This window comes from Rhincodon typus, unplaced genomic scaffold (genome assembly GCF_021869965.1).
Source record: "Rhincodon typus isolate 14 unplaced genomic scaffold, sRhiTyp1.1 hic_rhity00000919, whole genome shotgun sequence".
Taxonomy (NCBI): domain Eukaryota; kingdom Metazoa; phylum Chordata; class Chondrichthyes; order Orectolobiformes; family Rhincodontidae; genus Rhincodon; species Rhincodon typus.
This window is the reverse complement of record NW_025966557.1, coordinates 13,008-36,480: the sequence shown is the minus strand read 5'-3', so window position 1 is coordinate 36,480 and position 23,473 is coordinate 13,008. Positions and strand designations below refer to the sequence as shown.

Sequence of the window (23,473 nt, the reverse complement as noted above, 5' to 3'; positions counted from 1 at the left end):
GTCCACACCAGAACGAGGCACCTTTTTCTGCCTTCTCAATGCCCTGGGGCTTCTTCAAACCCTGTCTGTTTGGAGCCAAACAGCACTGCCTGGAGGGAGCATCCCCCTCCTCCGTCCATCCATCTATCACAGGACTCCCAAACCAGTGGGCAACGCAGTTCTGTGGTAGCTTTCATATCAGATCATGCAGACACATTTGTCTGGATAGCCAAACCCCGCATGTGTGCACTAGGGAGGGGGTAGCTGGAACGTAGCACATGGCAATCATACTGCGCTGTGTGAAAGCTCTCGGGCCTGCTGGATGAAAGGAACATTTGGTCTCTGCCTAGAAATGGAATAAGTTACAGTTTAATAACTTACATACAAAATCAAAACTTGCTTCATGACCCTGGGTTAACCTGGTCACAATGTCTGAACCAATTATAAAAAAGTGGATTTGTGAAAACTATGCAAAAATTGAGAACAGATGTTGGATTATGATTCGCCATATACCACATATTAGCAGAGTAATAAATGCTATTAGTGTTACAGTCAGGAGAGCTGTACTTGAGTTAAAAAACCAAAAACAAAACAAACTTCTTTGCATTTTGGAGCAACAGGTTTTCTAAGACGAAGAGGACTTTTGAAGTATTGCCAGGCTTGTCCTCAGTTTTCGGTGTCTAAGTATAATAGATGAGAAATGCTTGGTCAAAGAAATAACAGCGATGAATTTAGCAATGAAAGATTACAGTTCAAATGATTGTTTGGGTAATAAACAGAGGAACTAATGACAATATCATGCAAAGATAACTGTTAATAAGGCATATTCTTCATAGGATAAAGCATTGGTAACATTGAAATAATCAACTGTTGTTAAAAAGGATTCCAGAATGGATAACATCTTATTGAAGAAATGCTCCTTTTCTCCTTTATACATACTATGTTCCTTACAGTTGAGGAAAAAGTAGAGTTGACATCGAGGCCAATGACCCTTCTTCAGAACATTCTGAAGGAGCATCACTGGATCTGAAACGTTAACTTGGCTTTTTCTCCTCAGATGTTATCACTGAGTTACTCCAGCAATTTCTATTTTTGTTTCAGATCTTCAACATCTGCAGTAATTTGGTTAATTTTCCTGAAAGTGTTCTTCTGAGGCCTCAAAGACTGAACTTGAGGCAGAAAGCCACTCTGTACAATTAGACTGGAGTTTATTTTTGAAGTACCTAATTTCCCCTTTTGTGAACAGTAGGAAGGAAGTTCGCTTAATAGTTTAATATTAACAAAGCAGCTTGGTCAGAACCCTTCAATTTATGGTATTATGTTAGGTATGCATTTCCCTCTCCTCCAAAAATAACCGTACACCGAGATATGAGCCCTTCCTTCCCACACAGACACTGCAACCCTCAGGCTTTCCTGTTCTCTATTCAATTTTCAGCATTCAAGGGACCACACATTTTTTGTACTACAATTGGAAAAATGTTGGACTGCTGTACAGCTAAAAGCACCAGGAGAGTTTTTGTAACTTGAAGATCAAGTGGTATTACTTTGCATGCACTTTAGGTGCACAAGTTGTTACTTTTCAAAGGAGGAGCATATTTTGCAAAAGCATGACACCATGAGTCTTTGAATTGAGAAAAAAAACTGCATGACTACAGCCTTAGAATTGGTCCAGCTGTAATTTGTCAGAGACCCGAGATGCATTGCACTCGGACGTCTAAAAGTCTGCTAACAAGAAACACCTGCCACCGTCTGAATAAAAAAGACAAAATGGGATGCTGAAATAGAGCAGACTTGGGTTTGCCCAATCAGCTATTGAATCGGACATCTGCTCTGCAGGCAACAGTGTCATAATTGCAAAAATAAGCCAAAAGAACAGAGATAAAAAACTCATCACACCTCGTGGTCTGGATTCTAACAACAGAATTTGTTCTTTAAATCTCCCTTCTCTATAGGTTTCTATCCATAACCAGATTTCCTTCTAATTTTCCTAATGGCTTTGTGGGCCAAGGCCCATGCCAAGCTTCTGGACCAGAAATCAATGCCATGAGCAGCATGCCAAAGCTGATGGCCATGTACGGAATATTCAAGCGGCTGCACACCTATAAATAGCCTACAGAACATTGCCCAGAACACTTGTGTCAAACTTTGCTTTTGTCTGTTTTATTTGTGAATGTAAGCCCACATTTTGGATTTTAAAAAGGGTATTAACTTAAGTTGTATGTAAGAAACAATCCATTTCTTATTTGCCATTTGATTAAGAATAAGTTTGCTTAAAATAAACTCAGTTACTTTCTCATTAATGACAAAACCCAGTGTGAATTTTGTCCCAGAGTAGCAGTCGGGCAAGTAAATTAATTGACCATCTTCAGTTTAATTAAATAATTACACATTTGGAACAGCTTGTGAAATAGTGAGGTTCTATTACTGATGTACTTTACTCAATTGAATTGTAACAAGGATCTGTTTTTGAAAAAGAAAACCCAAGTTGCTGGACAAGCTCAGAAGGTCTGGCAGCATCTGTGAAGAGAAAATCAGAGTTAATGTTTCAGGTCCGATAACTGAGGAAGGGTCACTAGACCCAAAACATTAACTCCGATTGTCTCTTCACAGATGCTGCCTGACCTGCTGAGCTTTTCCAGCAACTTCTGTTTTTGTTCCTGATTTACAGCATCTGCAGTTCTTTCGGTTTTTATTGAGTTTTGTTTTTGTCTGTGTTTCTTTTCCACTGGATTGCCTTGTTAACACAAGCAATATCTTGAAATCATGCGGTACTTTGTAGAACCAAAATAATTTCCTCCACACTTCACTAACTAATAAGCAATCGAGCATTGGGTAGCTGCACTTCAGACATCAACAAGAATGTGACTAAGTTATCCAATAACTAGTATGTGCTGTTCAACTTCCTGTGGAGGGTTTGGTTATAAATAAAATTTCGATTGTCCAGCAATGAGAAAAAAAACGTTCTAAAAGATTCTGGCTCAAAGAAAATCATAAACACATGAGCTTTGAGCTATAGATCTCTGGCACATTAAAGTAGAGTGACATAATCTTTTTTACAATACTCTGAAGTAATCCTGACAGCAACCATGTGTAACATGTTACAACAGCTACCATTCATTATAATGAGCCGCAATTGTTAAATGAGTCAGCATGTCACAGAGTTAAAAAAAAATTTCCAACCGTAAGTAAATCTCTCATTACGATGAGCATCAGAAGACACATGCAAGGGCAGGAGTGTAAAACCACATCGTGCAAGTGCAGGTCAGCTGAAGTACGTTTGTTTCTTTAAGGTTAATGGTTGATGGTTAAGGATGATGGTTATGAAAGTTTCCATCCAGACTGTTCTCAGCAAAGACACCGATCAACTGGCAGCCAGACCGATTCAAATTCTTTAATTTGCCCTCAAAAGATCTTTGAAAAGACAGAGTCAATTCCTCATGAACAGTGCAGTCCTCTGTACAACCAAAATAATTTAAAGCAAATTGATAAAATCAAAAAAGTGTACCTATATGTGCAGAGGGAACACTAAAATATGCAAGTCCATCACACCAAACATATCATAGATGATACAAAAATCAGAAATTGCTGCTAAGACTCAGCAGGTCTGGCAGCATCTGTGGAGAGAAAGCAGAGTTAACATTTCAGACCCTTCTTCAGAACTGATAGTAGGTAGGAAAATGTAGGTATATATGCTGAAGACTGGGGTGGGGGCAACAATTGGAGAAGGAGTGCACAGTGGAGACAGAGCCCAGAGGGACAGGAAACCAAGTGAGGCAGACAAATGCACACAGCCAACCCATTTTCACCTTACGGTCCTTATTATCACTTCATCTCTCTCCCTGGCCTACCATTAAATATCCCTTTGTCTGCCTGTCTCTCCCCTCTCTGGGCTCCATCTCCTATTTACTCCTTTCCCACCCCAACTTCAGCAATGTATACACCATCTTTTTCTAACTACTATCCAGTTGTGACAGAGTCACAAGACTAATGTTAACTTTGTTTCTCTCTCTCCACAGATGCTAACAGACCCAAGATCCTCCAGAAATTTCATATTTCCAATTTCTAGCATCTGCAGTGCTGTTTCTTCCCCCCCAAATTTTATAGATGTATTGTTTCCTGACAGAGAAAGCAATTAAATTCAAACTGTAGACAGTGCAAGCATGGCAGGCTTCATATCTGCAAGGTGCAATCGGGGTAATTTGGCACAATAGTTCTAAAGCATTCAAATGGAGAAAGGGTTCAACAGACATTTCTCATGACAGCACAGTAGTGGACTATTTGGCCGATCAAGTCTATACCAACTTTTTGTACAGCAATTCAATTAACTGCTCAAACTCGAGAGCTCAGCAAGTCTACTTTCGTCAAGTAAAAACTGAAAGAACAGCAGATGCTGTAAATCAGGAACAAAAACAGAAATTGCTGGAAAAGCTCAGTTCTGAGGAAGGCTCACCAGACCCGAAGCATTAACTTTGATTTTTTTTCTTCACAGATGCTGCCAGCCCTGCTGAGCCTTTCCAGCAACTTCCGTTTTTGTTCCTGATTTACTTCCCTCAAGTGCCCAGCCAATCTCACCTGCTGTACTCCCACTAATGCCCATCACCTACAAAGCACAAAGTGCGGCGTATGGCACTCTATGCTCAGCGCCATCCTGTGCAAAACAATCTAATAGCTTGCCATCCTCATTCATCACTTTCAATGCTAGCCTTCTCAACCACTGCACCAGCAGTACATCTACTTATGCATTACAGTAATTCACCAAGGTTCTGAAGACAGCACCTTCCAAATCCATGACTGCACAGAAAACCAAAGGCAGCAAACGCACAGAAGCACCACCACCTTCAAGTTCTCTCCAAGCCACACACCACCATCTTATAAACACAGCACTGGCTTTCTTCACTGTTGATGGGTCAGAATCACAGAACTCATTCCTCATCAGCACGTGTGTGCACATACGCACCTAAAACTGCAACAATTCAAGGCAGTAGCTTGCTTTCAACCGCAAGGGTAATCAGACATGGACAATAAAGTCTGGCCTAGTTAGCAATACCCACAATCGTGAACAAATAAAACCAACTTTCTTTTAAAATCATTGACACTCTCCACTTTTACTCTACAGCAGGCCTGTGAACATTCATTCGGCAATTTGAAGTTAAACTCCATAAGCCTCCTGAAAACAATCTCTGGCCCTACATCCTTGGTCAGGAACCATCTTCTACTTGTCTTCAACATCTAGCTGTCACTTCCTTAGGTTATTCTGTAATGCCATTGTAAGCAGAGCTTAATAGTTTAGTTGTACTATAAACTGGATTTAAAGTTTGATCTTTTTCAATTAGCCTCTTCCAAACAAAATCGTGAAGCATTTACAACCATCCAAATCAGCCAGGACAGAAAGTGTGTTTTGAAATTAATACCTACAACATTCTGGTATTCAAGTTTAAAAGAAAATCAGGAACAGGAGTATGGATTACAGATACCCGAGTATAGAATTTTTCTCGATACTGACCAAATAGTCTGTTTCAGTGCCTCATGACTATGAAGCAAAGCTTCCTTACAGCTCAGTAAGATGTAGTTTTTAAGTCATTTATTCACAATTAACTACAATTAACAAATAGCAACAGTCTACGCAGAGGTTTCCGGTAATGCCAGAGACAATAATATTTTATGACTAGGATTCCGTGCTGTCAGGTTTTCCTGTGCAGTCACAGGCAGGAGAGCGCCAGCTGCTAGGTATGAATTTATTTTCCCCTAATACCCCTCAAAGTGACAATAAAAATTGCCAAGTGGCAGCAGACACTCCTATCTGGTCACCAGCTTTAGGGGCCTACATCAAACCACAATGCAACATCAAAATGGTAAGTAGGAGCTATATTACTATGATATTCGTAAAACAGTTTAAAGCCAGTCTTCCAGGTGAAAAATGGGAAAGGGCAGCCCTGCCTGTAGAAATAAAGTGGTCACTACATCATTTCAGAGAGCAGGGCAGTTTTGCATTGGTGTCCCAGCCAGAATTTATGCCTCATGCCAACATCACAAAAAAACGGACCATTTGGTCATCACCACATTGCTGTGTGGGAGATTAATATACACAATTTGAGTGCCATGTTTCCTACATTTCAAGAATACTTTACTGACTGTAAAGTGCCCTGAAAGATATTATGAAAATACAAGTCTACTGTTTTTCATTGTCAGTGGGATTGGCAACAGCATTCCTTATGCAAAACACTTGCACTTCAGAGATGGCCAGCTACCTCTGTACAGACCAGGAATCAAATCCAAAGGCAAATTTTGCAAAAGAGGCAAGTGACCATATCATTAATATTTTCACGAGATTCAAAGTAAAAGTATTTCAAGGAAATCCTCAAATCAAATAATTTCTTTTACGAACAACTCTTGGTGCACCCTTGACTAGACAAACCTGTCCACGTATTGAATCTCCAGTTGGTTCATCACGGAGCCAAGATTTTGGTTCAGCTATGAAGGAAGAAAGAAAAAGGAATGAGTCATCAGGATGGAGAACATCATATTGAGGACATGAGATAGTTGATGATATGCCTAATATGGAAGTCAAGCGATGCTTCTTTGCTACAAGAGTCATTGGAATATGGAACTCCATACTACCTGCAGTAGTTGACAAACAACTTGGATGAGTTAATGGGGAAGCTAGATAAGCACAAGGGAGAAAGGTTTAGACAGGGAAGAGATGAAGTCCAGCGAAAAGTACTATAGCAGTTAGATCAGGTGGCTGGTGTGACGCCAACAGCATGGCTGAATATCTGTACTGGCTGAGGTCACTGAAATTCCCACCTTCTCAGTTTATTCCCTCGTCTAAGGTGTGATGATTCAGTATTAAACCAGTTGACTCTCTCGAATGACACCGCAGCCCTATGGGATTATGTTGACTTTTACTATTACTCACACAGAGTGATGGAGCTGAATGCCCCATCTCTGAACCAGAAATGAACACCAAATTTAAACCAGCCCTCTCGGGGAGGATTGGAGTGGAAACGAGGGCACATCAACCAGACAATCTGAGCAAAAGCAGAACATCTCAGAATACCACATTGCGTTCTCCACTTTCCTGCAGCGATGTGGCTACAATGAGCTTAACGTTGGAGGATCAGTGGAGGAAGTTGGGTTCAAGAAAATCGAGTGAGTTATGCCACACACTAAGGCCAGACAACTCACTGGACAACTGTCAATCATGTTCAGGAATACAGGTTGTCAAGTCTTTGCAATGGTAACACTATTTAAAATTAATCAAACAAAACCAAAAAGCCAACTATTGGGATCAATTGCTCTTACTTAACCATTTTATTCATGCCAACAACCAGACCAATCCTGTATCACTAAAATGTCATTAACAATGTTTCACCCAATAAATACATTTTTAAACATCTATTTAGAACAATGACCAATTGAAAGCACATTTCACATTCTGGTCTCCAATTTTTAAACTGCACATTCATTGCCTGATTCAACGCTGCCCTCAGAGTACAGAATGGACATTCTATATTAGAACTCATAGCATGTGGAGCAGTCCATTCTATCCATCACACCTCGGTTAAAAAGTCCAACCTAACTCACCCCACTCCCCTGTCCTTCCCTCTAACCTTGCATGTTTTTGCTTTTTACTCAATTCTTGTTGTATGATCAGTCTTTAATACACAACTAAACTTGATTCTAAGAATCTCAAACAGTTCTTTCATCCCTTCAATAATTAGACAGCATTTTAAAAATCCAAGCTTGAAATCGACAGGCCACTACTTCATCGACACCTAGTCCATCATACTCGCATGGTGACTCAATTGAACAATGAAAATATTAAAAAAATACTTGAGGTGGTGACAAAAATAACTCCAGGCTAGAAGCTTGGTGAGTACTGGTCACATTTTGTTCATGTTTAGGTTTCTAAAAGCCGTAACTAACTGTCAGACTTAACATAGCCCCTTTAATATGACTACTCTTAAAGACCCTAGGGACAATTTTAAATAAAACATCAAGACACAAGGAGATATCAGTCAGATGGTCAAAAGCTTCATCAAACAGGAGAATCTTGACAGAGGGGTGTAGTAGGAAGGGAATTCTATAGCTTAGAGCCTTGGCAACTGAAGGCACAGCTGCCAATAGTGAAACAATTAAAATTAGGGATGTTCAAGAGGCGAGAATTACTGAATGAAGACTTGAGTGTTATGAGGCTGATGGAGTTCAGAGAGATAAAAGGGGGAATGACATGGAAGAACTTGAAAGCAAGTACAAGAATTTAAAAATTGTTTTATTTTATTTATTTTTATTATTTTTGGATCAGCAATGCAGGGCGATAGGAAAACAAGCTTTATTGGACGTTAAAACGTAGGCGGAGCTTTAGATCGCCAAATCAACAGAACCTATGCTCTTGGAACATTAGAAATTAAAACATCAAGTCAAATAATCACATACCTTGCTCATTTCTTTATGAAACGTTTCTGCCAGACCAGCTATACTTTGGAATGTGTTCACATAAAAACCAACACGACTATTAAAAAACAGAATTAAAAAAGACTCAACAAGAGCATGGTAATATGCAGTTAAGCATAGGATCAAAATCACATTATTGCAAAGTTAGACTGCTACAACAAATCAAGTGTTTGAACGCAAGGACTTCTTAAAATAGAAATGGATTGGATATAGCGACAGTCTAAACGTGTAAATTAAAGTGTGTTACACAAAGTGTGGGGAAATCTGTTTGATTACATCTGTTGTGAGGTGTTTGATTGTTTAATCATATTTCTGACCAGTTAATTCTGGGTGTTAGAATACAAGTTGTAAATTCACTCAGACTGTATTACTGTTGTAACATTACACAGTAATAGCCATTGTTTGTTTAAAATCTTGAGGCTTATTCAGTTAGATGATCTCTGGATCTCATTTTTGTCTACTATTTTTTTTAAGAAAAGGTCACTAGCCCTAGACAGATCGTAAACAGATTGAGAGATCTGGTCAAGAATTGTAACAGATACAAATATAACAAGGCAATTGGAGTTATGGCCTTTTTAATCTAAAGAAGTTAATACTGTGGTTTGAATTAATGGTTTAGTTATTCAAAGCTGCGGTTGGACCACGTCTGGGGACTTGTCAGCAGTTCTGGTTTCACACATTAGAATGGACATACTAGCCTTCAAGGAAGTGCAGTGTAAATTTAAAAAATAGCTGACCAAGAGTTAAATTACAAGGGAAGAAGTGATCCCACAAACTTGCATTTCCTGGAATTCAAATGGTCGAGCATGATCCGATACAAGCATTATGGCAACAATTAAGTTTCAGCCAACTATTCTATTTCCACCCATCAGGAAACCTTGGATTAGGGACTAATACTAAGAGGTGCCAGGTCTTTCAGGAGAGAAGCTTGTTGGGGGGGCGAGGGGAGGAAGAGGTGGTGGTAACAGTGATAGAACACGAGACTGAAGCATTTGGTCAGTTTCTCCAATCCCAATGGTAAGGGTGCGAGTAAGCAGATGATACGGAACTGATGGTAGCTACGAACAGGTTGGCTGTTTATACAGAGAATAGGGTGCAGGGAGGCGGCAAGGAGTAAAAGATAGCTGGAGACAGAGCCCAAAGAGAGAGAACAGTTGGGCAGAAAAAGAATTGGATAACAGTGAGCCTAGGAGAATGAATGGCTGCTAATGGCAAGGAACTTAATGGTAAGGCCCTGGGGAGTGTTGCTGAACAATGAGACCTTGGAGTGCAGGTTCATAGTTCTTTAAAAGTGGAGTCACAGGTAGACAGGATAGTGAAGGCGGCATTTGGTATGCTTGCCTTTATTGGTCAGTGCATTGAGTTTAGGAATTAGGAGGTCATGATGCGGCTGAACAAGACATTGGTTAGACCACTTTTGGACTACTGCGTTCAATTCTGGTCTCCCTGCTATAGGTAGGATGTTGTGAAACTTGCAAAGGTTCAGAAAAGATTTACAAGGATGTTGCCAGGGTTGGAGGGTTTGAGCTACAGGGAGAGGTTGAATAGGTCAGGATTATTTTCCCTGGAGCAGAGGCTGAAGGGTGACCTTGTTGAGGTTTATAAGGTCATGAGGGTCATGGATAGAGTGAACAGACAAGGTTTTTTTCCTCCGGGGCGGGGGAGACCAAAACTAGAGTGCATAGGTTTAAGGTCAGAATGGAAGGATTTAAAAAGGGACACAAGGGGCAACTTTTTCCACACAGAGGGTGGTGCGAGATTGGAATGAGCTGCCAGAAGTGGACATTTTTCCCTCCCCACCCTTATCTGCGTTCCGGAGGGACCACTCTCTCCGTGACTCCCTTGTCCGCTCCACACTCCCCACCAACCCCGGCACTTTTCCCTGCAACCACAGGAAGTGCTACACCTGCCCCCACACCTCGCCCCCCCACCACCCCCCCAACACCCCCATCCCAGGCCCCAAGGAAACCTTCCACATCAAACAGATGTTCACCTGCACATCTGCTAATGTGGTATACTGTATCCGCTGTTCCCAATGTGGCCTCCTCTACATAGGGGAAACTAAGCAGAGGCTTGGAGACCACTTTGGGAACACCTATGCTCGGTTTGCCACAAATGACTGCACCTCCCAGTCGCGAACCACTTCAACTCCCCCTCCCACTCCCATTCCTTGGACGACACGTCCATCTTGGGCCTCCTCCAGCGTCACAACGATGCCACCCAAAGGGTGCAGGAACAGCAACTCATATTCCGCTTGGGAACCCTGTAGACCAATGGTATCAATGTGGACTTCATAAGCTTCAAAATCTCCCCGCCCCCGACCACATCCCAAAACCAGCCCAGCTCGTCCCCGCCTCCCTGACTGTCCGTCTTTTCTCCCAACTATCCACTCCTCCCACCTCAACCCCCACCCCAACCCCCACCTCCTACCGACCAGCCTCATCCCGCCCCCTTGACCTGTCTGTCTTCCCTGGACTGACCAACCCCCATCCTAACTCCCCACCTACACTCACCTTTTCTGACTCCATCCTTGCCTCCTTGACCTGTCCGTCTCCTCTCCACCTATCTGCTCCTTTATCCATCTTCCATCTGCCTCCCCCTCTCTATTTCTGAATCCCCTTTCCCTACCCCCCTACGCCCCCCCTTTCTGAAGGAGGGTCCAGACCTGAAACGTCAGCTTTCCTGCTCCTCGGCCCACTGTGTTCATCCAGCTTTACACCTGGTTATATCAGAAAGTTGTGCACACATGCCCAGAACATCACAGAAACCACCCTCCCATCTATGAACTCCATTTACACTTCTTGTTGTCACGGAAAGGTTGCCAACATCAAGGACCCCTCCCACCCCAGTAAAACTCTCTTTCACCAGGCAGGAGATATTGAAGCTTGAACACACATGCCAACAGTTTCAAGAACTGCTTCTACCCTGTTAGCAGGCTGAATGGACCTCTCTAATTTCAAACCTAGTGTTGACCTTGCTTTTGTGCACCTCCTGTGCAGCCATAACCTAGTATGCCTCGCTCTGTCTAAGCATCCTATGATCTGTATGTCCTTGTTTGCTATGACCTACCTGTACTGCTCGCAAAACAAAAAGCTTTGCACTGTATTTGGGTACATACGATAATAAACCAAATCAAGGACAAAGGTCAGATTGAAACCAAGTGGGAGAATTAAAATAACAGCAAGTTTAGGGTCACATTTGGGAACCTACCAAAAGTGCTGTATAAAGTGATTTTCATTTGTTGCCTATTGCAAGGCAATCCATGTCATAAGCAGCAATTTCACAAACTGAAAGGAATCCATGAATATCACTATGCCACCTGGAAGGAGTGCTGCAAGCCATAGTCAGTCAAGGAGGGTTAAAGGCAGAAAGGTCGGTGCTGCAGCTCCTACACTTGGGAAAGGAAAGGATGAAGGTGCTGAGGTTTTGGCAGCATTGACCAAGTTATTGCAGAAAGAATGGGTCCTTCAGAATCTTGAAAGCAGGTAGGAAAGCATGGCCTTTACCACATCATTCTTACTTTCGGAGGTTCATTCTAACGCTATTCACACCTCCTTGAATATCTTTAATTGCTCTGTGGTATTGAACTTCAACATTGCCTTTCTGCCACCAACTCAATCTCTCCCATCTTCTACTCCATCAAACTTACTCATCGGCCTCTTGTTCTTTCTTGAACACTCCCACTTGTACGTTGAAATAGTTGTAACTGTTCCAAATTTTCATTTCTGAAGATAAGCCAGTCATTGACCGGAAAAGCTAACTTGCTCTCTTACTATAGACACTAACCAAGAGTTTCCAAAATTCTGTTCTTACACATTCAAGCTAGATGTTACCTGAACTGTCGGTCACTTAGCTTTGAAAATAATAGACCCATCATGTCAAAATGTACTTTTAATGCAAAGACAAAATCTGTGGAACTTTTATACCAGTGCTTTTGCCATTCACAAGTGAAATCAACACGTGGTATTTCCCAGTAAAACAGGAAAAGCATTCATAGGAAAAAACTGACCACTTACCTGTTCCATAGTGATGGCAATTCTTCCTGCAAGTCAACATTAATTTCCTCAAACACTTTCTGAGCTTTTAAAAATTCTTCTTCTGCCTGCAACACCAAAAACATTTCAAATAAGTAAGACATGTTAACAATCACGATTGACCGAAATTCTAAGTAAAAACACTAGCTAATGTGAAAGTTGAATTTCAATTGGCAGATTTAAAGGTTACTCGTGGAGGGTACTACACAGGGTAGCAGATGCCATCAGTTGAACATTCCAGAAATCCTAACTACATTTCACCTACAGGAGGAAATTACAAGGTGCTTACAGAAAAGTCAAGATCCCTCACAATCTTACATTTCAATCAAGTAGCTTCTTTTTTTTTTATATAAACTCCAGCAGATACAAGTCTGTCTTGCCTAACCTCATAGATAACGTCTACTAAGCTATCCCTAAACTGTTTCCAATACATTTCATTCTTCCCTTAGTAAGCCAATACTGTACACAGTATTTCAATGTGTCATACCAAAGCCCTTTATAACTGAAGCTTAACCTTCCTGCTTTTAGAGTCAAAGTCACAGTTTTATCATCACGCTCTGCTTCCTGTTACTAAGATAATTTTGGCCCCAATTTGCCAAACTACCTTGGATTTCATTTGCTTAGTTTCCTGGTTTATCCCTACCACCCCTTTGAATAATAGTACTTTATTAGCTCTCCTCCAATCCTCTGGCACCTCTTCTGGAGGCAGAGTGGATTTGAAAAATTAATATCAGGGCCCCTGTAATCTCCTCTCTTGCCTCTCACACTAGTCTGGGAGGCATCTCATCTGTGCCTAGGGAATTATCTAACTTTAGGCCCATTAAAACCGCTAATGCTTTCTTTTCCTCAATGCTTTCTTTTCCTCAATGCTAACTTGTTCAAATATTTCACAGTCACCCTCCCCGATTTCTATACCAACATAGAGAAAACTTATCATAAAGAGAGATGTAAAGTATTCATTTAAAACCTTACCTGTCTTCTAGCTCTACCCATAATTTGCCACTTAGGTCCCAAATGGGCCCTACTCTTCCCACAATACATTTTCTTGCCCACAATAGATTTCAAACATACCTATAAATTTTCCTTTACCTGCCAGTGGTTTATGATGCCTTCGTTTTCCTATATTTTTTAAAGTAACCCTTTTGTAACTAGGCAAAGGGTAGGTCCACTCAAGGACAAAAGGGGGGAAATTTATGATAGGAATGCTTCACATCAGTATTCAACAAAAATAATTACATGGATGATGGCAAGATATTCTAGGGCATGTCGATATTAAGAAGGGGATGTAAATAAGTCCCCAGGGCCTGATGGAATCTATTCCAGGATACTGAAGGCAGCAAGGGAGGAGAATGCGGAGGCTTTGACAGAGATCTTTGGATCATCTTGAACCACAGGCGAGGTCCCAGAAGACTGCAGAACAGCCAATGTTTCTCTTAAGGCTAACAAGGGATAATCCAGGAAACTATAGTTCATAGCTCCCTGAAAGTGAAAACATTAATGGATAAGGTGGTAAGCTTACCTTCATCGGTCAGGACATCAAGTATAAAAGTTGGCATGTCATGTTGCAGTTGCACAAAACATTAGTTAGGCCACATTTGGAGTATTGTGTGGAGTTCTGGTTACCATGCCATCCTTCTAGACCTAGGTGTCCGCACCAGAGCCCAAAGGGGAATTCTGATCTCAACTCATGTTTGTCAAGATTGATTTTAACACTGATGGGCATTCGTTACAGTGATGTTTAACAGTCTGTAACCTGGTTACACCGAAAGTGTGTCCGTCTTTAGAGAAGCAGCTTACCAGGATGTTGCCTAGATTGGAGTGTATTAGTTGCAAGGAGCAATTGGACAAATTTGGAATGTTTTGGCTACAGCGAAAGTTATGGAGGGATCTGATAGAAATATATAAAATTATGAGCGGCACAGATAGGGTGAATAGTTGGAGTAGTTTTCACAGGTGGGAATGTCAAATACTAGGGGCCATAGGTTTAAGGTAAGAGGGAGAAATTTAAAGGGGATGTTAGAGGCAAGGTTTTTTTTTTAAAAAAACATAGGGTGGTAGATGCCTAAAAAGCACTGCCGGGGGAGGTGATACAACAGATACAATGGCACTGTTTGAGAGACATTTTAGACAGGCACATGAACAGGAAGGGATGAGGGATATGTACCATGTGCAGGAAGATTGAACTAGTTTAGAATGGTATCACGGTTGGCACAGACACGATGGACCAAAGAGCATGCTCTGTGTGTTTTGTAAATTGGGGATTCCTTGTACCTATCTGTCATTCTCTTCCTGACTGTTTTGACATTCTATGTACACTCCCTATAATCTGAATGTCCTAATTCCCTTTTTAAGTTCTCAATTGAGGAGCCTATGATGTCATATTTCCTTATTGCAATAAGTGACAAATCAATATTACAACAGCACCTCTTTTACACCCCTCCCTGTCTCACTTGAAGTTTTTAATAGTCTGGAATAACGAGTTTCCTACTACAAAAACTCTTACTTTTGCAGGTACGTCCAAGATTTTCTGCATTATCTCCAGAATGTAACAACAGAACTAAACTCCGCTGCTATACCTTTTAAGAAAAAAATCTCCACTTGGCTTAAATTCAGGGTAAATTCCATATTCAACACTTTCAGCCTAGGAATCAACCTTCTCTCAATTTTCCCCAAAATATATTCCATCTGACACTGGTTGCCCACTCAAGCTGTTTATAACTAGCTCAAAGCAAGCAGACATATTTCACATTTGCAAGTCCATAGATCCTGGCTCTGCTCAAAGAAAACAATCTCTTTACACCAGATACAAGCACTTGCCAAATGGGAACATTGCTTTGTGTATTTAACCCACTGTTCCCAATATATGGGGGCTGTTTCCAATCCCACTCCAAATTCTAGGTCCTGGATACTGACTCCATCCTTCACCCAAAATAATAGTCAGAGCCAGTCACTTTGTAAACTGGGCGTTACATTTGACCCATAGATGAACTTCTGACCTCATTCTCACAAATCAAGCTCACTTCTATTTCTGCCTTCACATCAAACTTGGCCATTCACTGTTTAATATTTCCAGATTCAAACCTTCCATAATTCCCATATTTCTCCCACACCCATATCCTTGAAGGTATCTAAAATTTTTCTGTCCTGCCTTAACTTCCTATCACCTAACTGTTGGTCAGCCTACAACAGCTCAAAGTCAAGGAATACTGCAAAGTGAAACCCGTCACCAGATCCCTGCATGGTCACTCCACCCCATCTATGCCTTTTCTTCCAAGCCCAGAACCCTCCACAATTCATTCTCAATTTTAACCACTTCACCTTTTGCAACCTTACTTAGACTTTCTACACTCTGGTTTATCCTCCCTACTTTTCTCCAAAGAGTTCTTCCACCTTTAAGATCCTCCTCAAAACCCATCTTTTTGACCAAGCATTTTGTCATCTGACCCAATATCTTATTCAACACAATGCAAGCTTCTGTTTCGTAACATTCTTGTCAGGGACTTCAGTACTTATCATTAAAGTACACAAATTGTTACTCAAAACTGGTTGTTCAAGGTCATGGCAATTGAGCATACTCCCAACAATAGGAACAATGCTCAGTGAAAACTATACCTACATCGCCACTCAATTAACACTTCATTTTACTAATATTGAGCATTTTTTCTAAAAAACAAACTTAACTGGAAAGGCTGACTAGACCAGGCTCTTCTCCAGAAAAAGGTAAAGGCAGCTAATAGAACTTAAGGCTATGAATGGCGTTAGTTATATAGATGGAGTAAAAATGTTGTCTGTAGTGATTGTAACAAGGTCAGCCTGGTGGACCTTAGAAGAGGAGTTCCTCGATTGGGGCTGTTAATCTGGTCCAATCAGGGAGCCCTGGCTTAGATATAAACAGGAGTGTAAGAGATTCTGTGCACTGACAGCTGGCTTTGAGGAAGCAGGACCAGTGCCCAGTATCACTCATGTGTAAAGGGTGACTTAGTGAGGGGATGCCAGCCTCTATGGAGTTATTTCAGTGGTGAGGAGAGGAAAAAATATGGTCCTGAAGGAATTCACTCAGAACAGTTGTATTTGAGTTGGGGTAAGCATTTCTGGATTCATGCCGTTATTTGGGAAGTTTGACTCATTCGATCACGAACACCGGGTCCAGTATCTGGAAAGAATTCTTTATTTTTTCTGGCAAATGACACTGGGGCAGACGATAAGCAAAAAGAATAACTCTGACTGCTTGTGGACTCACAGCTTTTTCAGCTATTAGAAGTCTGACTTTCCCTGAACACCAGACACTAAATTCTTTCAAGAGCTGACAGATTTAGTTAAGGAATATTACAACCGCGAGCCTTCTCCAATTCTGAGACACTTTTACTTGGCAGGTCGAGAACCAGGGGAATCCGTGTCAGGATTTTTGACGAGATGAAGACGTCGGGCAGACTCATGTGACTTTGGTTTAACCCTTAATGGAGATGCTGAGACACCATTTGGTATGTGGGATTAATGATGTATCCATGCAAAAGTGCCTAGTAGCTGAAGCCCAACTGGACATCAAACAGGCAGTACAACTGGCTTTGTCATTAGAAAATTCCGCAAGTAGAGCATGAATTGCAGGGTATGCGATGGAAGTGTACACCCTTGCCAGGCCATCTGAGCTTGGGGGACACCACTTCAGTGAAGGCATTTGCACAGCTTAACTCAGGACATATCCTGAACAGAGAGACTGTAGGTCAGCCCACAGAAGAATCCCAAAAGAAAGTCAAGCTTTGGCCAGAGATAGTAGGAACTGTAGATGCTGGAGAATCTGAGATAACAAGGTGTAGAGCTGCATGAACATAGCAGGCCAAGCAGCATCAGAGGAGCAGGAAGGCTGACGTTTCGGGCCTAGACCCTTCTTCAGAAAATTTAGTGTCATTTGTCATTGTCAGTGTCATTTTCCCAGTGTCATTTGCCAGAAAAATTAAATTTTCCAAAGAAGGGTCTAGGCCCGAAACGTCAGCTAATGGTCTGAGAACATGGGTTTTAATCCCATCATAGCAGATGGTGAATCTGAATTTAATAAAATTGCTGGTGCAATGACGACCACATTTTGTTCAAATTATAACATGTCTGGTTCAGAGCCCTTTCGGAAGAAAATCCTGAAGTCTGCTGTCTTTAACTGGTCTGGCTTAGATGTGGACTCCAGATTCCACAATAGCATGGTTGACTCTCTGTAATAATTGCTGATCTAAACATATCCCACAAATGATTAAAAACATTCCTCCTCGTCCTCTCCTCCTTTCATAAAACCAGTGCATTTAAAAAATAAAGCTTCCACTGGTTGTGAAGTGACTTGGCACTTCCTGAAAGAAATAATTCTTGGCATCAAGGCACAGTTGAGCAATAGCTCAATGTGTTCCCATGGCAACCTAAAGATACACCAAAACAGGAAGGAATGAAAGTAATGACTCACTTTTACGGCACGTTTTACAAACTTGCTGACATAACATGCCTTAAAGCTAAAATGGTTTTGCAGATGATGTACAATGCTGGTGGATTGTAGGAAAAACATGGCAAACATGCAGACATGTTCCAATACACGGGAGTGAAAATTTAGCAAATAACCTGTATTGGTGGTGTTTATTGGGGTTAAACCCTAAGCAGGTGTAACTCACAAGCTCTTCAAAACAGTACCAAAGATCTTTTATATCCATTTGAAGGAACAGACTTGGCTTGATTTAATGTTACGCCCAAAAAACAGCACCTCCAACAATGCAGCATTGCCACATCAATGCACTGGAGGATCAATTGGATAAGCTGAAGCCATTGAAGCCATCAGCTTATGGCTCCAAGAAGGGTGTTGCCAAAAAAGCCTCAGCTAGCCAAAGGGTTGCAAGCGAAGGGGTAGCCTACAAATGAAGAATTTGCATCAAGCACTTAGGAGGACCAGGGCAGCAGGTGCATGGGTACACCATCACCTGCAAGCTCCCCTCCAAGTTACATACCATGCTAACTTAGAATTAAACTGCCATGTCACTGGGTCAAAAGCCTGGAACTCCCTTCCCACCAGAGCTGCATACGTACTTATACAAGATAAACTGCAATGGTTTTGGTTGAAGAAGACAGCTCATCACCACCTTCAAGGGTGGTAAACGCTGATCTAACCAGAGAGACCCACATTGTTTGAACGAACATTAAAACAAAATGGATTTTAGGAGCTCCTGAAATGCAAGGTGGGATGTGCAGAAAAGTAGCTAATGTCAGTCAAACAGGTTACAAAAGCAGTCAGAAAGTGGGAGTTTACAGATGACTCTACATCCCTCGGACTTTCCTTTTGAATTCTGGATTCCCATTCTAGTCTCAAAATCCAAAACATATGAGACTCACAGTCACCCTGGCTGTTGCCAAGTGAAGTTCATATTTGTCTGCTCCTTTTACAATGTCAGGAATTCCCTCAATTTCACCAGTCTGTAGCAAAGAATTTTTGTGGTTCTGGAATTTTGACAGCAAATGGATCAGACAGATCTGAATACCCAGTACAGCTGGACTAATAATACAAACAACCTGCAGCCCAATTGGTCTAGACAAGCCTCCTCCCATCCCTTCTCTTTACTACATCTGCATATCATTCTATTCCTTTAGATGTGAAAAACATCTAGTTTTTGCCTTAAAACACATCTATACTATGCACTTTAACTACACCCTGTTGTCACAAGTCCCCATTTTCCACAAAGAAATTCCACCCAATTTCCTTATTGGAAATAAATCAGTGATTTGAATTCTTTACCAGCTTCTAGCTCTCAATTCCCATGCAAGTGGAGACGCTTTTCTTTTTAGAAGCAAGGGAAAAGTTTCCAATAGGTTTGGGTGGCACAGTTGCTCAGTGGTGAACACTGCTGCCTCACAGAACCAGGGACCCACATTCGATTCCAGCCTCAGATGACTGTCTATGTGGAGTTTACAAATTCTCCCCTTGTCTGTGTAGGTTTCCTCTGACAGCCCAAAAATGTGCAGGTTAAGTGAATTGGCCATGCTAAATTGCACATATAGCATCCAGGGTGTGCAGGCGAGGTGGATAAGCCATGCGAAATGCTCGGTTACAGGCATCAGGTAGGGGAGTGCATCTGGGTAGGATGCTGTTCAGAGGGTTGGTCTGGACTCAATGGGCCAAATGGCCTGCTTCCACACAGTAGGGATTCTATAATTCTACTTTGTTTTCCAAAACAGAGAAGAGGACTGCATAAAGTCCAAGTGTTTCATACAAGCTTAAGTTTCTGATTTGCAATTCTATTCCTCTAGAAACTAACCTTTTTTTAACTTCAGTTTTTCTGCCCTGGTTAATCATCTGGGTTTTCGGTTTTATTTTTAGAAAGTCTTCCACTTATATTTTGTGCTAACCAAGAATGGAATGTTGATGTTTAGGATGGAACACATTATTAGACACTCTGCTGGCAGCAGCAACCACTTCCAGCACAGACAGTAAACACCCTTGAAGTAAAGTTGAATCAGAGATAGTAGGAACTGCAGATGCTGGAGAATCCGAGACAACAAGGTGCAGGGCTGGATGAACACAGCAGGCCAAGCAGCATCATAGGAGCAGAAAGGCTGACGTTTCGGGCCTAGACCCTTCATCAGAAAAGGGGGAGGGGAAGAGGGTTCTGAAATAAATAGGGAGAGAGTGGGAGGCGGATAGAAGATGGATAGAGGAGAGGATAGGTGGAGAGGAAACAAACAGGTCAAAAAGGCGGCGATGGGGCCAGTAAAGGTCAGTGTAGGTGGGGAGTTAGGAAGGGGATAGGTCAGTCCAGGGAGGACAGACAGGTCAAGGGGGCGGTATGAGGTTGGTCGGTAGGAGATGGAGGTGCACCTTGAGGTGGGAGGAGGGGATAGGTGGGAGGAAGAACAGGTCAGGGAGGCAGAGACGAGCTGGACTGGTTTTGGGATGCGGTAGGGGGAGGGGAGATTTTGAAACTTGTGAAATCCACATTGATAACATTAGGCTGCAGGGTTCCCAAGCGGAATATGAGTTGCTGTTCCTGTAACCTTCGGGTGGCATCGTTGTGGCACTGCAGGAGGCCCAGGATGGACATGTCGTCTGAGGAATGGGAGGGGGAGTTGAAATGGTTCGCGACTGGGAGGTGCAGTTGTTTATTGCGAACCGAGCGTAGGTGTTCTGCAAAGCGGCCCCCGAGCCTCCGCTTGGTTTCCCCGATGTAGAAGAAGCCACAACGGGTACAGCGGATGCAGTATACCACATTGGCAGATGTGCAGGTGAACATTTGCTTGATGTGGAAAGTCTTCTTGGGGCCTGGGATGGGGGTGAGGGAGGAGGTATGGGGGCAGGTGTAGCACTTCCTGCGGTTGCAGGGAAAAGTGCCGGGTGTGGTGGAGCTGGAGGGGAGTGTGGAGCGGACAAGGGAGTCACGGAGAGAGTGGTCCCTCCGGAAAGCAGATAAGGGTGGGGAGGGAAAGATGTCTTTGGTGGTGGGGTCGGATTGCAGATGGCGGAAGCGTCGGAGGATGATGCATTGGATCCGGAGGTTGGTGGGGTGGTACGTGAGGACGAGGGGGATTCTTTTTTGGTTCTTATTGCGTGGACGGGGTGTGAGGGATGAGGTGCGGGAGATGTGGGAGACACGGTTGAGGGCGTTCTCGACCACCGAGGGGGGGGAAGTTACGGTCCTTGAAAAACGAGGACAACTGAGATGTACGGGAGTGGAATGCCTCATCCTGGGAGCAGATGCGGCGGAGGCGAAGGAATTGGGAATAAGGGATAGCATTTTTGCAGGAAGGTGGGTGGGAGGAGGAGTATTCTAGGTAGCTGTGGGAGTCGGTGGGCTTGAAGTGAATATCGGTTTCTAGGTGGTTGCCCGATATGGAGACAGAGAGGTCCAGGAAGGGGAGAGAGGTGTTGGAGATAGTCCAGGTAAACTTAAGGTTGGGGTGGAAGGTGTTAGTGAAGTGTATGAACTGTTCGAGCTCCTCGTGGGAGCACGAGGCGGCGCCGATACAGTCATCAATGTAACGGAGGAAGAGGTGGGGTTTAGGACCAGTGTAGGTACGGAAGAGGGATTGTTCCACGTAACCTACAAAGAGGCAGGCGTAGCTTGGGCCCATGCGGGTACCCATGGCTACCCCCTTTGTCTGTAGGAAGTGGGAGGAATTGAAAGAGAAGTTGTTGAGGGTGAGGACGAGTTCGGCTCAGCGGATGAGGGTGTCAGTGGAGGGGGACTGGTCGGGCCTGCGGGACAGGAAGAAGCAGAGGGCCTTAAGGCCATCTGCATGGGGAATGCAGGTGCAGAGGGACTGGACGTCCATGGTAAAGATGAGGTGTTGGGGACCGGGGAATTGGAAGTTCTGGAGGAGGTGGAGGGCGTGGGTGGTGGTAGGGAGTTCCTGGACCAAGGGGGAGAAGATGGAGTCTAGATAGTTGGACATCAGTTCGGTGGGGCAGGAGCAGGCGGAGACAATGGGTCGACCAGGGTATTCAGGTTTGTGGATTTTGGGAAGGAGATAGAAGCGGGCAGTGCAAGGTTGGGGAACGATGAGGTTGGAGGCCGTGGGTGGGAGGTCACCTGAGGTGATGAGGTTGTGGATGGTTTGGGAGATGATGGTTTGGTGCTCAGGGGTGATCAAGGGGGCGGTAGGAGGTGGTGTCGGAGAGTTGGCGTCTGGCCTCGGCGATGTAGAGGTCAGTGCGCCATACTACAACTGCGCCTCCCTTGTCCGCAGGTTTTATGGTGAGGTTGGGATTGGAGCGGAGGGAGCGGAGGGCTGCACGTTCTGCGGGGGAGAGGTTGGAGTGGGTGAGAGGGGTGGAGAGGTTGAGGCGATTGATGTCTCGACGGCAGTTGGAGATGAAGAGGTCGAGGGAGGGTAGGAGGCCTTGGGGTGGTGTCCAGGAGGAGGGGGTGTGTTGGAAGCGGGAGAAGGGGTCAGTAGAGGGAGGGTTAGGTTCACGGTTGAAGTAGTAAGCGTGGAGGCAGAGGCGGCGGAAAAACTGCTCTATGTCCAAGCGTGAGCGGTATTCGTTGATCTGTGGGTGAAGGGGGACAAAGGTGAGCCCTTTACTGAGGACTGACCGTTCGTCCTCAGTAAGGGGTAGGTCTGGGGGGATGGTGAAGACTCGACAGGGCTGGGTGCTGCTGTCTCCTCTGGAGCTGCTGGCTGTGGAGGCTGTGGGCGGAGTTGCGTCGGCTGTGGGCGGAGTTGCGCCGGCGGTGGGTGGAGTTGCATCCGCGTCGGTGATGGGCGGAGCGGCGTCATAGGTAGGAGGAGCGGAGTAGGCGGCGGCAGGAGCGGTGAGGGTGGTCGCGACTTCAGTGTCGGTGGCAACGGCAGCGATGGTGTTTGCTGTCCCGGAAGTGTGGAACCCGGCGGTGGCGGATGTGACGTCATCTGTGGGTTCTCCGGTAGTGGCCTCATGGCCAATGGCGGCGGACGCATTGTGGGGGAAGGTCCTGGGTACGGCTGGGGATTTGGGGGGTGGAGGAAGCCTGTTTTGGGTGGTAGGCACCAGCAACCCACCGACTCCCACAGCTACCGAGAATACTCCTCCTCCCACCCACCTTCCTGCAAAAATGCTATCCCTTATTCCCAATTCCTTCGCCTCCGCTCCCAGGATGAGGCATTCCACTCCCGTACATCTCAGTTGTCCTCGTTTTTCAAGGACCGTAACTTCCGCCCCTCGGTGGTCGAGAACGCCCTCAACCGTGTCTCCCACATCTCCCGCAACTCATCCCTCACACCCCGTCCACGCAATAAGAACCAAAAAAGAATCCCCCTCGTCCTCACGTACCACCCCACCAACCTCCGGATCCAACGCATCATCCTCCGACACTTCCGCCATCTGCAATCCAACCCCACCACCAAAGACATCTTTCCCTCCCCACCCTTATCTGCTTTCCGGAGGGACCACTCTCTCCGTGACTCCCTTGTCCGCTCCACACTCCCCTCCAGCTCCACCACACCCGGCACTTTTCCCTGCAACCGCAGGAAGTGCTACACCTGCCCCCATACCTCCTCCCTCACCCCCC

At 43.9% G+C, this 23,473-nt stretch overlaps 1 long non-coding RNA gene across 1 annotated transcript in view; it reads right to left on the bottom strand.

The window, feature by feature from the left end:
- Window positions 1-6,375: 6,375 nt before the first annotated feature.
- LOC125481116 overlaps window positions 6,376-23,473 on the bottom strand; it is a 29,830-nt gene continuing 12,732 nt past the window's right edge. Inside the window, exons 2-4 of the long non-coding RNA XR_007261214.1 lie at window positions 12,450-12,535; window positions 8,416-8,491; window positions 6,376-6,450 (exon numbers count right to left, since the gene is read on the bottom strand). This is a non-coding gene — a long non-coding RNA (uncharacterized LOC125481116). The remainder of the gene's footprint in view (window positions 6,451-8,415; window positions 8,492-12,449; window positions 12,536-23,473) is intronic.